We start from the raw sequence: 15,482 nt of genomic DNA on the forward strand, positions 1-15,482 counted from the left end.
AAAAAAAAAAAAAAGAAAAAGAAATCTAATTCACTAAAGGCCTATTTGAAACGAAATTTCAGTAAACAAAAAACTATTTTAGAGTTGGAAAAGAAGATGGTACATTCACAGTCTATCTTCTGCAACTGCTTAGCTTTATTAAAAAAATTTCATCCAAGGGCGCCTGGGTGGCTCAGTTGGTTAAGCGACTGCCTTCGGCTCAGGTCATGATCCTGGAGTCCCTGGATCGAGTCCCGCATCGGGCTCCCTGCTCAGCAGGGAGTCTGCTTCTCCCTCTGACCCTCCCCCCATCTCATGTGCTTTCTCTCTCATTCTCTCTGTCTCTCAAATAAATAAATAAAATCTTTAAAAAAAAAAAAATTTCATCCAAAATAGTAATTTAATTAACAACCCATTTAAACCAGAGCATTAGGCAAAGACAGCAACCTTTAGATGAATCACATTTGCTTTCATTTGTAAATAAGCAACAGAAAAGAGACCAAATTTCATGACAGAATATCATAAACAAGAAGATCTATCATATGCTGAAAATCCATTAAAACAATCACCTTTGGAGATTTTTTTCTTGTTTTTCCTTTTTTAAATTACAAATCAGGAGGAATTACTAGGTTTGACATGAAAGTAACTACTACTAATACTGCCAAATTTTCAACTAAACTTATTTTCAACTAAACTTACTATTAGAAAGAATCTTACCAACAATTTTGGAAATCTATCCCAAAATGTCCATATTCTCTGGTTCTAATTCTAGAAAATAAATTTGTAGCCAATATTAACCCAACAGCAATTTATAAACATCATTTAGGGAAGCTGAAGCCTTCTCTTCCCGCAAAATACCAATTCCCAAGGCCACTGAGCCATTCCCTTAAGCAGAAGGTTCCTCACAAAATGCATCTCATTCCAAAGCATTTATAAGTAATGTAACAGCTCACCAGAATCAGTCCTATTATTCTTAAGTTTAACTAGGAAAACAGGCTGCTATAAAAAGTGGTATAATTACTAAGAGAATTACATCATCTGTCAAACTGATTTTTTTTAAAAGATTTGATAGAGAGCACGCAGGGGAGGGACAAAAGGAGAGGGAGAATCTCAAGGAGACTCCCTGCTGAGTGGGGAGCCCAACGTGTGACACGGCTGGATCTCACAACCCTGACATCATGACCTGAGCCAAATCAAGTTGGATGCTTAACCAATTGAGCCACCCAGGCGCCCATGTCAAACTGATTCTTGTAAATGGAGTTTTTCCCCTAAAAGATTTATGACTCATGCCATCCCTAATTTAGCAATCCTGCTTTTTATTTCTTGGAAATGTGGTTTTAGATTACATTAATATTTTTCCAATCTCTCGTGCATAAAGTTAAGAAGATTTAAGCCCTGGCAAAAAAGTATAAAGGCCACTATACACAACCCAAAACACAAATCAGGACTTGAGATTCAAAATATTTTTTTTTTAGATTTTATTTATTTATTTGACAGAGAGAGAGCAAGAGAGAGGGAACACAAGCAGGAGGAGTGGGAGAGGGAGAAGCAGGCTTCCCACTGAGCAGGGAGCCCAATGCGGGTCTCGATCCCAGGACCCTGGGATCATGACCTGAGCTGAAGGCAGCCGCTTAACCAACTGAGCCACCCAGGCGCCCCGAGATTCAAAATATTAAGAAATACTAAAACAAGGGGCGCCTGGCTGGCTCAGTCAGTGCAGCATGTGACCCTTGATCTCAGGGTTATGAGTTCAAGGTCCACACTGGGTGCAGAGATTACTTAACAACAGATAAAATCTTAGAAAAAAAAAGAACACTAAAACCAATCACGTGGAAAAAGTAAAATTAGATCTCTACCTCTCCTCACAGACAAAATAAACTCTAAGTGGACTGAAAATAATTAAATAAAATTTAAAAAAGGAACAAACATTAAATGTGAAAAGCTTTGAAACTTTTAGAAGAAAATACCTGGGGGGGTGCCTGGGTGGCTCAGTCAGTTAAGCGTCTGACCCTTGATTTCGGCTCAGGTCACGATCTCTCAGGGTCATAAAATCAACCCCCTCTTCGGGCTCTGCTCTGCGGGGAGTCTACTTTCTCCTTCTCCCTCTGCGCCCCCTCCACACTCTCACACTCTCTAAAAAACATTTTTATAAAAAAGAAGAAAATATAGGAATCTAAATGAATTTAAGAAAAAGGATTACAAACAAAATATTCTAATTATAAACCATAAAGGTAGAGATTGGTAAATGTCTGTTTTAGAAAATCAAAACGAGCAGTGCCTGGGTGGCTCAGTCGTTAAGCGTCTGCCTTCAGCTCAGGTCATGATCCCAGGGTCCTGGGATAGAGCTCCGCATCGGGCTCCCTGCTCGGCGGGAAGCCTGCTTCTCCCTCTCCCACTCCCCCTGCTTGTGTTCCCTCTCTCGCTGTCTCTCTCTCTGTCAAATAAAGAAATAAATAAAATCTTTAAAAAAAAAAAAAAAAATCAAAAGGATTATAAGCAGGGTGCCTGGGTGGCTCAGTTGGTTAAGCGACTGCCTTCGGCTCAGGTCATGATCCTGGAGTCCCGGGATCGAGTCCCGCATCGGGCTCCCTGCTCAGTAGGGAGTCTGCTTCTCCCTCTGACCTTCTTCCCTCTCGTGCTCTCTGTCTCTCATTCTCTCTCTCTCAAATAAATAAAATCTTAAAAAAAAAAAAGGATTATAAGCAACTGATAGATTCTTAAACACTACACCTGAAACTAATGATGTACTATGTTGGCTAACTGAATTTAAATTAAAAAAAAAAAAAAGAAAATCAAAACGGACCCACATACTAGAACATATTCATAAAACATATAATCAAAGGATTAAAATCCAGACTCTAGACTATATATAAACTTCTACAAATAAAAATACTAAAAAATTCAATTGTTTAGGTAAAAAAAAAAATCATCTCATTAAATATTTACTGAACACCTACCATATGCCAGGCACTGTCCTAAGCACTACAGATACACAATGACAAAGGGAAAAAGTCTCTGACCTCGTGGTGAGGCAACATATAGAAACAAGTAACCACATATTGTATGTCAAATGATAAATGCTACAAATAAAGTGGGATAAGGGGATGAACAGGCAATTCAAGAAAGAGGAAACCTATACAGCTAATATACACGAGAAGATTAATCTTCACTATCAGAGAAACGCCATTCTAAAACTACAATAAAATATTTCGTACTCATAAGAATGACAAAAATTGGGGTGCCTGGGTGGCTCAGATGGTTAAGTGTCTACCTTCGGCTTGGGTCATGATCCCAGGGTCCTGGGATCGAGCCCCATGTCTGGCTCCTGGCTCGGCTGGGATCCTGCTTCTCCCTCTCCTTCTGCCTCTCCCCTGCTCATGCTCTCTCTCTCTTTCTCTTTCTGTCTCTGTCTTAAATGAATAAAATAAATTTTTTAAAAAAAAAAAAAGAATGACAAAAATTTTATTTTTTTTTTAAAGATTTTATTTATTTATTTGACAGAGACAGAGAGAGACAGTGAGAGAGGGAACACAAGCAGGGGGAGTGGGAGAGGAAGAAGCAGGCTTCCCACTAAGCAGGGAGCCCGATGCGGGGCTCGATCCCAGGACCCTGGGATCACTACCTGAGCCGAAGGCAGACGCCTAACCAACGAAGCCACCCAGGTGCCCCCAAAATGACAAAAATTTTAAAGTCTAACAATATCGTGTCATTAAGATTTGTAGCAACAGAAATGTTTGTAATGGAATATAAACTGGTATAATCTCTCAGGAAAATAACTGTTGCTAGTATCCTAATAAAGTTAAAAATATGCACATCCTGGGGCACCTGGCTAGCTGAGTCAGTAAAGCATGAGACTTTTGATCAGAATCAGTAGAGCATGAGACTCTTGATCAAGCCCCACACTGGGAGTAGAGCCTACTTAAAAAAAAAAAAGAGAGACAGAGAGAGAGATGTACATCCTATGACCCAGCAATTACACTTTTAGGCATAAACCCTAGAAACTCTCCCAAGTCAAAAGAAAATATATACAAGAATATTTCTGAGAGCACCTGGGTGGCTCAGTTGGTTAAGCGTCCAATTCTTGGTTTCAGCTCAGGTCATGATCTCAGGTGGGTCCTAAGATCACGCCCCACTTGGGGGGCTCTGCATTCACCTGGGAGTATGCTTAGATTCTCTCTCTCAGCCCCTCCCCCACATGAGGGCGCACATGCACTCTCTCAAAAAAATCAATCTTCAAAAAAAAAAAAAAAGTGGGGCACCTGGGTGGCTCACTCAGTGAAGCCTTCTGCCTTCAGCTCAGGTCACAATCCCAGAGTCCTGGGACTGAGTCCCACACTGGGCTCCCTGCTCAGCGGGGAGTCCGCTTCTCCCTCTGACTCTCCCCCCTCTCATGCTCACTCTCTCTCTCAATAAATAAATAAATAAAATCTTAAAAAAAAAAAATTTTTGGTGGCACTCTCTGAGCACCAATAGAAAAACAGGTAAGTGATATAATCATACAGTGGATACTGTACAACAGTGAAAATGAACACATATACCATAAATGAATCCCAAACACAAGCTTGAGCAGAAAGTTACCAAAATAAATCAGTATTAAACATATGCAAAGCGTAAAACCACACAAAAACAATACCATATTTTGTTTAGGAAAGCATACACACTTAAGAGAAGTCTAGAAAATGGGTGCCTGGGTGGCTCAGTCGTTGGGAGTCTGCCTTTGGCTCAGGTCATGGTCCCAGGGTCCTGGGATTGAGCCCCGCATCAGGCTCCCTGCTCCACAGGAAGACTGCTTCTCCCTCTCCCACTCCCCCTGCTTGTGTCCCCTCTCTTGCTGTGTCTCTGTCAAATAGACAAATACAATATTTAAAAAAAAAAAGAGAGAAGTCTAGGAAAACCTGTATCTTAAAACACCAAAAAAAGAAATGGTTGGGAGAAGGGGAGAACAATCCTAGAAAATTCAACTGTGGTAGTAGAGTTTTATTTCGTAAATTAATCTCCTAAATATATGGGTACTACTTGTATTATTATTGTATTTTTGGATGTCTTTGTATGGCATGTTTTTTAAAGCATGAAAAAAAGGTTTACACGATGCTGAACGTTGCGGTTGTGCTGCCTTTAGGATTCCCTTTCCCAGTCTCCTAGGGAAAAAGATTCTCTAGGATAGAGACAGAAAAGGACTAGCATTCCCACGGACCTCACAAACTTTTGGTCAAACACATTGAGATTTACTGAAATAGGATTTATAAAGCAATGCTCTTAGGGTCAAATCAAAGAAACCACTCTACACCAAAGGATAAGCACATGAAGGTATCCGTTGAATACAGGCAGAGTGGTAAAGAGCAAGAGCCTTGCAAACAAAAGACTGATCTGGGTTAGCATCCTGACTCCACTTCTGTGCAGGCTTGAGCAAGATGTATAATCTTAATAATATTTTCTCATATCTCAAAAGTAGATACACTAATCTTATAGTCTATCTTAAGAACTGAATGAACTGATGTGTGTAAACCACATAGCACACTGTATTCTAAAAGGGCATTTTGGGGGAAAAAAACCCAGAAAGCTGGAAGGGAGAGGCTCTTTCCCCAAGCAATGTGTTTACATAATCACCAAACAATAAATCAAATCCTTAAAGTAATTCTGTTTCCAGAATCATCTTCAAAAAACTAACCTGATACACAAATATCTGTACGATGGAAAGCAGAGATCAGGCTAAATCCCTAGGATTTTGCCTAACTCCATATTAGATCCAGTTCAGGTGCTGACTGCTCAGTGAGAAAAAAAAAAAAATTACATTAATATTATATAACATAACAAGAAATGTTAGTCAAGAAAAGGTTGTGGGGGTTTTTTTTAATTTTGTTTTTTTTTTAAGTAATCTCCACACCCAATGTGGGGCTCAAACTTACAACCCCGAGATATAAGAGCTGCATGCTCCAACGACTGAACCAGCCAGGCGCCCCAGGAAGTTTTTGGTTTGTTTTTTAGAGAGAGAGAGAGCTTGTGCATGTGTGAGAGCACGCATGAGCAGGGGGGAGAGGCAGAGGGAGAGAGAATCCCAAGCAGGCTCCACGCTCAGCACATGGGGAGCCCAACACAGGGCTGGATCCCACGACTGCAAGATCATGACCTGAGCCGAAATCCGAAGTGGGACACTTAACTGACTGAACCACCCAAGCGCCCAAAAATGTAAATTTTCAACAGGAAAAGGTAATACTTTCAAAAGGAAACTAGATTACTCAAGAGTTACTACAGGAAAAGCTAAGTTTGGACACATAATTCTTTATGATAGGAGACAAGCATCAAAAAGTGTATCCAGGGGCGCCCGGGTGGCTCAGTCAGTTGAGCATATGCCTTCAGCTCAGGTCATGATCCCAGGGTCCTGGGACTGAGTCCCACGTTGGACTCCCTGCTCTCCTGCTTCTCCCTCTCCCTCTCCCTCTGCCTGCCGCTCCCCCTGCTTATCTCTGTCAAATGAATAAAATTTAAAAAAAAAAAGTGTATCCAGGATTTATATATGAGTTTCTTATTCATTAAAGGGAATAAAGGAAGGAGAATGAATAATCTAGAAGACAAAGCCTGTATCCCTATAGCTTTGCTGTGATATTTAATACCCAACAAGGAAACTAAAGACCCTCTCCTCAGAAAGTACCCTCTATTTCTTGTTGGCAGGTCTCAGATTAGTTACCAGAGTAAGATGAACTGAGAAGGGCATGGTCAAAATTCTAGCTGGAATAACATACTGTACATAACGTTACAGTTTATGTATACTTTTGACTAGCACATAAAATCTTAATTTCCAAATAGCCACAGCAGTAACTCAGTTGACAACTTTGAAACTCAGTGTTATCTTCACTTACATTCATGGTTCATGTATGCAAATACACAACTCATTAATAATCAGTGGGTATCAGGTTTTATCAGGAAGCTGGCACTTTGGATGAACCATATTGAAAATTTTTTCATTAGGGGCGCCTGGGTGGCTCGGTTGGTTAAGCGACTGCCTTTGGCTCAGGTCATGATCCTGGAGTCCCGGGATCCAGTCCTGCACTGGGCTCCCTGCTCAGCTTCTCCCTCTGACCCTCCCCCTCATGTGCTCTCTCTTTCAAATAAATAAATCTTTAAAAAAAAAGTTTGTTTTTTTCATTCAAAAAAACTTCAGGAGTGCGTGGGTGGCTCAGTTGGTTAAGCCTCTGACTCTTGATTTCAGCTCAGGTCATGATCTCAGGGTCACGAGATGAGTCCCACCTCAGGCTCCATGCTCAGTGGGGAGTCTACTGAAGATTCCTCTCTCTCCCCCTTCCCTCCATCCCTGCTCATGCAGGCTCGCACTCTCTCGCTCAAATAAATCTTAAAAAAAAAAAATGTCGTTAAGCTTCCTTCTCTAAAACAAGAGATATTCAGGACACCTGGGTGGCTCAGTTTGCTGGGTGTCTGCCTTTAGCTCAGGCCAGGGTCCTGGGATCAAGCTGTGCATTGGGCTCTTGCTCAGCGGAGAGCCTGTTTCTCCCTCTGCCTGCCGCTCCCCCTGCTTGGGCTCTCTCTCTCTAACAAATAAATAAAATCTTAAAAAAGGGCACCTGGCTGGCTGTCAGTAGAGCATCTGACCCTTGATCTTGCGGTCGTTAGTTTGAGGCCCACACTGGGTGGAGAGATTACTTTTTAAAGATTTTATTTTTGGGGCGCCTGGGTGGCTCACTCAGTTAAGCATCTGTTCGTTTCAGCTCGGGTCGTGATCTCAGGGTTATAAGATCAAGCCCCACATTGGGCTCTGTGCTCAGCACAGAGTCTGCTTGAGACTCTCTTCCTCTCCTCCTGTCCTCCCCCCCCCCAAATAAACAAACAAATCTTTAAAAAAATACTTAAGAAAAAAAAAAGATTTTATTTATTTTTAAAGATTTTTATTTATTTGACAGAGAGAGACACAGTGAGAGAGGGAACACAAGCAGGGGGAGTGGGAGAGGGAGAAGGAGGCCTCCCGCCGAGCAGGGAACCCGATGCGGGGCTCAATCCCAGCACCCTGGGATCATAACCTGAGCCAAAGGCAGACGCTTAACGACTGAGCCACCCAGGCGCCCCAAAAAAGATTTTATTTTTGTCAGAGAGAGAGAACACAAGCAGGGGGAGCGGCAGGCAGAGGGAGAAGCAGGCTCCCCACTGAGCACGGGGCTTGATCCCAGGACCCTGGGATCATGACCTGAGCCGAAGGCAGACGCTTAACTGACTGAGCCACCTATGCGCCCCTCTCAAATAAATAATCTCAAAAAAAGAGAAAGATAATAAATATGAGAGCGGGACACCTAAGTGGCTGGGTCAGTTAAGCATCTGCCTTCGGCTCAGGTCATGATCCCCGGGTCCTAGGATCAAGCCCCGTATCAGGTTTCTTGCTTGGCAGGGAGCCTGCTTCTCCCGCTGCCTGCCGTGCTGCCTGCCGCTCCCCCTGCTTGTGCCGTGAGTGCATGTGCACTCTCTGACAAATAAATTTTTAAAAATAAATGAAATACATACATTTCTCTAAAGAAAAATCTTTAAATAAATAAAAATGAAATGTTAAGCAGAACCCCTAAGTAAAAAATTATCACTGTAGAACTGCTCTGACTGAAATGGGAGTGGGCTGCTCAGAGTCCTGCCAGCTCAGTCTCTTCCCTCAACAGATCCCGAGGCACCCTCCTCACTCCAAATGGTATTTTAAAATCTCCTGTCCAATCCATACTTGGCTAAACTTAGTAAGAATTCAAGAAAAACAATTATCATCACAACCTACTTATAGTTATCTTAGTTTTACAGTATAAGTCTTTAGAGAAAGGCTTTTGACAAATTTTCATAAATCAACCTCATGATTCACTTACAAAAGATGTACACATTGTAAGAACAGTTTGGTCAGTTTTGACAAAATATACTGTGAAACACTACTCCAACCAAAATATGGAATATTTCAGGGGAACCTGGGTGGCTCAGTCGATTAAGCATCCGACTCTTGATCTCACCTCAGGTCTTGATCTCAGGGTCATTGAGTTTAAGCCCCGTGTTGAACTTTAAAATATATATATATGGAATATTTCTATCACTCCAGAAAGTACCTTCCTGCCCCTCTGCAATCTCCTCACATACCACCATACAAATCATTTTCAACTGGTAGCTTAACAGAATATGAGTAAATCAGGACTTAATAGCGGGAGCACTTCCAGAGACAGCCAACCATTCAGCATATCTCTTCCCGTATTAATTCACCCTTTCTTTCAGTATTTACTAAGCCCCTTCTATGTGACAAAGAACATAGAAGGTGTGGGGACTCAGTAGTGATTCAAACAAATCCCTGCTTTACTCTCTAAAGAGGTGAAGACGCAGTGGATTAAAATAATGTCCCACAGGGGCCCCTGGGTGGCTCAGTCAGTTGAGCCTCCAACTCTTGATTTCGGCTCGGGTCATGATCTCAGGGTCCTGCGTGAGGCTGAGCCCCACGTCGGGCTCCGCATTCAGCACGGAGTCTGCTTGTCCCCCTCCCTCTGGGAGCACTCTCTCTCTCAAATAAATAAAATCTTAAAAAACAAAAAAAATAATGTCCTACAGTAATAACGTGCGGGGGGGGTTGATGAGAGGAATACCTATAGATAGGGTGTCAAGAAACGCGTTGTTCAAGGGATGCGTGCGGGTGGCTCAGTCGGTTGGGCGTCTCCTTCAGCTCAGGTCATGATCCCAGGGTCCTGGGATCAAGCCCCATGTTGGGCTCCCTGTTCAGCAGGGAGTCTGTTTCTCCCTCTCCCTCCATCCCTCCCTCCACTCATGCTCTCTTGCTCTCTCTCTCTCAAATAAAATCTAAAAAAAAAAAGACTACACAAAGCATCACTTCATTATATCTGAAACAAGAATTTATCTTAAAAAATTTACCCAATTTTTTCTAGTGGGCAACCCCACTCTGGCATCTGACCAACCTCCTTAATCTCCTCCATTTTTTTTAATTATTTATTTTTTTAAAGATTTTATTTATTTGCTTGACAGAGAGAGATAGTAGGAGCAGGAACACAAGCAGGGCAAGTGGGAAAGAGAAGGAGGCTTCCCGCCGAGCAGGGAGCCCAACGCGGGGCTCGATTCCAGGACCCTGAGATCATGACCTGAGCTGAAGGCAGACGCTTAACGACTGAGCCACCCAGGTGCCCCAATCTCCTCCATTTTTAAAGTTTTTTTTTCTGATAGCCCATAGTCTGATAGCCAAAGCTATTAGTCAAGACTGCAGGACACATCCTTTAGACACACTGTGACCATCTTCTGGGAAGCCCTCATGTAATGGAGCCCTAGAGTGAAGAAATCTGGGTAACTTTAAGAAAGCAGTCTCACCTCTCTGATGTCCTCTAGCAATTCTTTATTTATCCTGCCCTTATTATCAAAATAGAAGGAAAAAACTGAGTTATTGGGGCACCTGGGTGGCTCAGGTGGTTCAGCATCTGCCTTCCATTCGGGTCATGATCCCATGGTCCTGGGATAGGGCCCCGCGTCGAACTCCTTGCTCAGCGGGAGTCTGCTTCTCCCTCTCCCTCTGCCTGCTGCTCTCTCTAGTTATCTGCCTCTCTCTCAAATAAATAAAATCTTTAAAAAAAATTTTGAGTTATTATTTCTCAAAAAAAAAAGGCATATTAAACACACACACACACAGAAAACACAATTTTGATCTTTATGCCTAAAGACAAGAGCAAAAAGTCTTCTAATTAAACATTCAGCAATTTCTCTTTGCTTGGCGTTCTATGTTCTGAAACAAGCCCAGCTCTGCCGTTAACGATATTCTAGATGCTAAAAAGCAAATCAGGCAGAACAAAAACGAGGACACTGCCCCATGCCAGCATGGACTGGGGTCAGGTCAATGCCTTTAAACTTTCTAAAAGCCCTTGGGTTTCTTGAGTTTGGAAACAAAATAATTCAATGTTTTGGACTTCTCTCCCTCACTGGCCTGCAAAAAATAAGGCAACAAGACATGAAACAATTTTTAATGGTGATAGAACATTAAGACAGAAAAAAGACTTAAGTGGAGGCATTAGAGACCTGTATCATAGATCTAGAACAGGGAGACCAAATTAAAGGGCCCACAAACAGACATGTAATATAAGGTGTAAAATAATATCAAGTGACACTTCACACCACGTCAGGGATACATGTCAGGCTGTAGCGAGGTCTCCAACTAGAGAAGACATGACCAACTACAAAAGATGGCTGCTATGAAGCAGAAACACAAGTCCATGGCTGCCAGAACTGATTTTTCAAAAGCAGCCTGAATCCAAATTTTTACATAAAATCTCCTTGTTTTTTTATGTTGACAACGAATTCAAATTTATAAGACTATGTGAGCCAATCAAAACACATCTGGAGATTGGATTCAGTCCATAAGCCTTCAGTTTCCAACCTCTGCCATAAAAACAAAAATACATGGTTTTTTCAGTGGTACAGCTCTAACTCTGGTGTACAAAGTACACCCCACACATCCAATAACACACCATCATGTAAAAATATACTCAAAAAATATGAATATACAGGGCACCTGGGTGGCTCAGTTGGTTAAGCGACTGCCTTCGGCTCAGGTCATGATCCTGGAGTCCTGGGATCGAGTCCCGCATCGGGCTCCCTGCTCAGCAGGGAGTCTGCTTCTCCCTCTGACCCTCTTCCCTCTCGTGCTCTCTATCTCTCATTCTCTCTCTCAAATAAATAAAATCTTTAAAAAAAAATATGAATTTACATCTGAAACCCCTAACTGCTGAAGGAAAGCAAGAAAATGATCTTGCTCTTCATACCCTAAAGTGCTCCATTTGTACCACTTAAAATAGGAACTGTTTCTTCCAGTGAAAGAAAACATTAGGAAATGGATTTTCGGGGCGCCTGGGTGGCTCAGTCGTTATGCATCTGCCTTCAGCTCAGGTCATGATCCCTGGGTGCTGGAATAGAGCCCCACATGGGGCTCCCTGCTCAGTGGGAAGCCTACTTCTCCCTCTTCCACTCCCCCTGCTTGTGTTCCCTCTCTCTGTCAAATAAATAAAATCTTAAAAAAAAGAGCGAGAAATGGATTTTCATGAAACTGAGCTCACTAATGTTCAGCTTCCTCAGTATGTGCATCAGCCCATAACTTGCAGACAAAAAGAAACTAAAAGATGATCTATGGCACAGCATTTAACCTTGATCTTTAAAAAAGTTCCCATGAAAGACTAAGAAATGGGGTGCCTGGCTGGCTCAATTCTCGGGGCAACTCTTGATTTTGGGGTTCTGAGTATGAGCCCCACGTGGGGTGTAGAGATTACTTAAAAATAAAAAGGACGAAGGAAAGCAATCTTTTAGAAGGGTACCCATGACTAAACTCTCCTGATAAGCTCTGGGCAACTACTTTTTTATGGGTTATAAACCTGCATTCCAAGCTCTAGAGCAGCATTCTTAAATTTTGAGACGAATGAGTAAGATAGAAGGTATCAAACCTTTGAGAAAAAGCACTCCCTCACAAAAATTTTATAGTTCCTGGGCTCCCCACAGTCCATGGACCAAAGATTAAGAATGGCCTGCTCCAAAGAATATTAAACCTACATCATCTCCAACCCCCTCCTGCTTCCCACCAATACATCTCCATTCCATCCCCCTACTTCAGGTAACTACCATGTCCAGCCTGGCCCAGTACAGCAGCCTCTTAAATGATATAATGATATCCCCCGCCCCCCACCTTCCATACCTCTGCAAAACTGATTTTAAAGTATCAACCGGAAGGCTTCAACGGCTTCCCCAAACAACCTTACCTGTCCATCTGTTCTGTAACCTCTCTCCTCACTGTGTCAGCTACTTCGGGCCTCTTTTCAGTGCTGAAAGCACACTAAATTCTCCCCAACTTCAAGTTTTGGCACTTGCCGTTCCCTCCACACGGAATCCTCCCTCCTACAAAACTGTCTCCTCACTCGCGCCCAAAAGAACTTCTCTGACCACCCTGAGGTCTCCCTTGTTAGTGTCCACTACAGTCCCTACTTGATATCTCTACATCACTTTTCTCAATTTGTCATTTATTGGCTTACCTGTTGTGTCTTCCCCTACTCTACTGGAAGTTCTCCAAAAGCGAGATCTCTGCTCTCACCACCCCCGTACTCCCACAGCCTAGCATAGGAGCCAGCAGACGGTACGTTCTCAGGCACTATTTGTTGAATCAATCAGCCAAATACTGAACTGACTCAATCTTAGATGTTTACAGAATGAGTACGTGAAGCAATCCATCAAAATCTAGTATTTGAGAGAACAGCGTTAACCACGCTGCCTTCAATTCAGGATGTCATCGTGCCCAAGAGAAACAGACTAGCATCTTAAGATTCTTAGTGGTTGAGACCACCCAATCGAAATAATAGTCATAGGTCTTCTGCTCTCTCTCCGTCAGCCTCATCTCTCCCCACCTCGGCGCTAATCTCAGCAATATTCCAAGCTTCCTCCTCCTAATTTCTCAGGACAAAACAGGACACTCTTTTTGTAACCCATAATTTCACTGGCTAAACCAAATTCAAAAAGTGCCTGTACGCGGTGTTAATGGTAATGAAATATGCTAAAGAACTACTGTTGGCTACTATTAGTACTATCAGCCCCACCACTAAAATGGGACTTAAACATCTGCAGACTAAAAATGTCAGTCTCCAAAACCGGAGACCTGCCACTGGTGCCAAAAGGGTTAAAGAACAAAGCAAAAAGCCTGTATTAGACATAAAAGATTTTTAGTTATACAACTTCTTCTGAAAACTTCAATTCACCTTTTACAAGATACAATCAAGCCTAAGTGGCTGCGGAATAATCTTGTTTTTGGTATTGCTAAAGTGTGTGCACTAATTCACAAAACGTTAATTCCCAGCAAAGAGCAAACTAAGCCCGATTTGCTCCACAAGTTGGTTCATGGCAGGAACCGTTGCTGACTCTTTAACAGGCTTCTACTTAATGATCACACACATCAAGCTGTCCAGATAACCGAACAGACAATATTTCCACAAACAAAAAAAGGGAGGGCCATCTGAAAAGAAAGGAAAATGCTGGTGTGATACCTGCCTTTCCACTCTGAGCCCACCATCTGGAAATCCTATAAACGATGATGATAATGATGTAGTTTAATACATGTCAGGTAATGAGCTAAGCGGTTTTCAATTTAATCTCATTTAATCTTCACAATCACTCTATAAAGTAGCCATTGTTACTTACCGCTATTTTGCAGATAAGGAAATCGAGGTACCTGGAAGCGAAGCCCCTTGACTTAAAATCAAAAGCTAACGGGGCCAAAATTTGAACCCTGGCAAGCTGGCTGCAGGATCCATCTGTTATGCTGCCACCAGAAGCTTCACTGGCTCTCGCCCGCCAGGCTCTACCACACTCTGAGCCTTCTCCTTCAATCCAATTAACAACCTCCCCATAAACACGCTACTACCCCTGATGGCTTCGAACTTCTGGGCACCAGCGCTACTCGCCAGCTTCTGCCGCCATGCTCCACCCGTAAGATTTACAAAGGCAGTGAGAAAAGCTGATAAAAGTTGCTAAGGTGCTAAAGGAGGCAAAGAAAATTGCCTCCTACAAGCAGAACACACACCGATTACCACTGGAATGCAAGTCGGCCTCACCTCCAACCCAAGAGACTGAAATAAAAGTGGGCGCACAAATGTTCCCGGAGCAGATAAATTTGGACTATGCCTCCTCTGGCCGCAAGGCAGAAAAGAAGGACTAACATTTACTGAGTGCCAGCCACATGCGCCCTAGGAGAAGACAGAACCAGGCCAATGGAGCCGGGGGGGGGGGGGGGTTAGCACTCAAAGAGTTCCGGGAAAAAGAGAAATCCAAATAATGGGGTTCCTACGACTAAAGAGAGAAATGGAAGAGGTGGAGGCCTCTTCCTCGAAGCTCGCAAGGAGGGGGAGAAAAGGGTAGGAGCTGCTCGAGAGAAAAGGCGGCCCAGAGCGTCGGGAGCTAGGCCTGAGCGAGGGGAAGCCCTGAAGGGCGGGGAGGGGGAGGAGCTGGAGAGAGCTGAGCCCGCTCAGAGGAGGCCTAGGGGTAGGCGCGGGGGAGCGGCTCAGCGCCCGGCCTGCCGGAGACCCTGACCCAGCCGCCGCGGAGGAAAGATAAAAGACAAAATGACTGGAGCTGGTGGAACTGCTCTCATCCCCATCAAAGGCCTTCACTCACCTGGGCCCACCGCAGCGATCGCAGCTGCAGCCTCGCAACGGCACAACCGGCCCGAACCTCGCCCCCGCCCGACAGCGCGCCCCGCGTCCCCGCTCTCGGACGGCGGCAGCGACGGCGTCGCCCCGCTGACTCCTGGGAAATGTAGTGCTAGCCCCGTCTCTCTTTGCCAACTTGACGGTCGGCTGAACTACGTTTCCCACAAGGCAAGGCGAGCGTTGGGCCCGCCGCTTCGCGTCACGCGCCGGATTGTCGGCAGTCACGTGGGTTGCTCCGTTCCATCCCCTCCCCCCGTCTGGGTGGCCTGGGGAAGAAGGAGGGAGGTGGACGGAAGGGGCGGGGGCGTTGCT

The 15,482-nt window shown here is 43.7% G+C and overlaps 1 protein-coding gene across 2 annotated transcripts in view; it reads right to left on the minus strand.

Moving 5' to 3' along the window:
* THRAP3 (thyroid hormone receptor associated protein 3) overlaps positions 1-15,243 on the minus strand; it is a 74,074-nt gene extending 58,831 nt beyond the window's left edge. Inside the window, exon 1 of one of the 2 annotated variants that reach the window (XM_025855663.2) lies at positions 15,136-15,243. The gene's annotated coding sequence lies outside the window, so the exon portion shown is untranslated. Of the gene's footprint in view, positions 1-14,163; positions 14,874-15,135 lie in introns of those variants that run through there. The other variant, XM_025855664.2, reaches the window with a different exon arrangement.
* Between the last annotated feature and the right edge of the window lie 239 nt (positions 15,244-15,482).

This window comes from Callorhinus ursinus, unplaced genomic scaffold, assembly GCF_003265705.2.
Source record: "Callorhinus ursinus isolate GAN/ISIS: 27379988/994484 unplaced genomic scaffold, GSC_fseal_2.0 scaffold18, whole genome shotgun sequence".
Lineage (NCBI taxonomy): Eukaryota > Metazoa > Chordata > Mammalia > Carnivora > Otariidae > Callorhinus > Callorhinus ursinus.